The following is a 2,443-nucleotide window of genomic DNA, read 5'->3' as shown; positions in this document are numbered from 1 at the left end:
ATTATTTGCCATTGTGCTTCTATCGGGACAAGGAGTGCTTTCGTCACAGGTGGCTAAGTCGAGCGGAGTTGGCTTCTGATATCTGTTGTGTTTACAGCTTTTCGACGTCGAGTTTCCGTGATACATTAGATCGCTCTTTTGCTGCTACATTAGGATGGGTGCGTACCTTGGCTGCCACAAGGTAATGGTCCGAATCGATATTCGCTACTCGTATCGATCGAACGTCTAAAACACTGGATGAATGCCTTCCGTCTATCACAATATGATCGACTTGATTTATCATTGTTCGATCCGGAGAAATCCGGGTGGCCTTGTGTATATCGAGATGCTTGAATCTGGTGCTGCTAACCTCCTTTTATTTGCTGCCGCGAAATCAATCAACCTCATGTCGTTGTCGGATGTTTCTACATATATGCTGAATTTTCCGACGGTTGGCCCAAACATATTTTCCTTTTCAATTTTTTCATTAAAATCTCCAAGCTGAATTTTAATGTCATGACCACTGTAGAAGTCATATGCTGCTTCTTGAAGCTCGTAAAATATGTGTTTGTTGGGCTCATCTTTGCCTTCCGTCGGAGCATGGACCCAAACAAGACTGATATGGAAGAACTTCGCTTTTATACGGATTATAGCAATTCGTTTATCTACTGGAGAGAATCCGGAGACAAGGGGTTTTATTCTTCTGATTACCATACATCCGCAGCCAAATTCATGTCTCGCTTCCTGTCAGCACTAATACAGTACCTATCCCTTTCAATCGGATTTCCTATAAGACAATTCTCTCATTCCACACTTATTTCGGTACGCTGTGAAAAATATCGTCTCAATCGGAAAAACGTTGGGTATTTCGTGAATAATTTCATTAAATCTTAATATCAACCGATTGAAGAACACAATTTTATGGGTAAACAATCACGTCCTAATAAAATGTTAATATAAGCCTGTATTTTTTAAATAGCCCCCACATAATAACACTGCCTAATTTTCGGAATTTATTAAGTCCTATCACATGTGTGCATATGGAACCCTCTTCGACCATTTCAAATCCTTAATATTATTTATTCCATATTTAATCATTGTCGGTCGCTTCATGGACAATGTCCAGCAATGACATTCACATTTTCCGGTATACCCATGGGCAGCAAACTGGATGGAAAACACCCGAATTACCCACCTCAATCCATTTATACAAACCATGATAGAAACAAAAGATTTTCATACTTGGTTCGGTGTATGGGTAATAGGCTGGTTTGAATTCCAATTGTGTTATACCCAATTTACGGAAGAATTCATAAAGTGTACCAATCAAATCGCTCAGAGTCAATAGAACATCAGCTATCACACCTTCGATTTCATGGAATTCAGTCAAATGGGTAGCATCGAGTGTTTCATTACTAAAATATTTACCTGGCTTGAAACGTAGTCGAATGTTAAAGTCGACTTTTCGATTTTTGCCTCTGACCAAAAAGTCGATTTTTAGACTTTTCGATTTTTGCCTTTGACTGAAAAGTCGACTTTTCGATCTTTCGATTTTTCAAAACTGTTCCAAAATCAATTTTCAAAATTTTGACTTTTCAATACAAAAAGTCGATTAGTCGAAAGTCGATTTACTTATCCCTACTGGAAACCTTCCGGTTGATTGGCCAATTTGTAGTGCATTCGAGCACTTACTGCCGTGGTATCCGTAGGCAGAAGTTTTTTTGGGCCTGCTCTAATTTCTAATCTTAGCAATAGTTTTAGGGGAATAAGTAGCCCTTTTCCCGAGGATTAATGTAATGTATTCATGAGCATCACTTGATGGGTGTTGTTGAGGCTGAAAAGGGCATCGAAATTCTGCGCGCACCTTCAACAGTGGATGTAAATGTCTACGCTATGGTGGAACACCCAAGGCATCGAAATTATACGATTGGAATTCTTTCCACAAACGAGAAACCAACATATCAACCGTCAAATCAGTTTCCAATTTGAGAATTGGAGGCGCATGGATAGAATAAAATGATGATTTCCTGCAGCAAATTACGTTTTTTTTATTTTCCGCAACTAAATTTTAAATCGGTTTTTCCCGCGGCCACAGCAATGATTTTGCTGCATCGTATCCTCAACGTAATCCACTTTACCCTACTCCAGCTTTGGGACCACTTTTCATTCGTTCGGCTTGGGCGATACCATCAAGGGGAATGGCATTGTAGCACAGCTTCGTGGCTGCCTTGGGCCACAACCATTTGACCCCCTTCGGTGACCTCCAAAGATTTTCGTGATGTCGTTTCGGGTTTTGTCAAATCACCATGCGCTTGTATGGATTTCTGGGCACCTACAATTTTCAGATTATCAACACCGAAAACATCGACCAAATCTAGGGTGTTGACCTTTTCAACAGTATCGAGAGGTTGGAGTATCGGCTCGGTAAGATTGGGATGAATTTTGTTGTTTGAGTTTTGGTTAT

The 2,443-nt window shown here is 40.1% G+C and overlaps 1 pseudogene; it reads right to left on the bottom strand.

Moving 5' to 3' along the window:
* Positions 1-1,005: 1,005 nt before the first annotated feature.
* Positions 1,006-2,366, bottom strand: LOC133325577 (phenylalanine--tRNA ligase alpha subunit-like; annotated as a pseudogene).
* Positions 2,367-2,443: the final 77 nt, after the last annotated feature.

Source organism: Musca vetustissima, unplaced genomic scaffold (genome assembly GCF_032173495.1).
Source record: "Musca vetustissima isolate MV318-11 ecotype Yass unplaced genomic scaffold, APGP_CSIRO_Mvet_v1 utg799, whole genome shotgun sequence".
Taxonomy (NCBI): domain Eukaryota; kingdom Metazoa; phylum Arthropoda; class Insecta; order Diptera; family Muscidae; genus Musca; species Musca vetustissima.
This window is presented reverse-complemented; position numbering and strand designations above follow the sequence as displayed.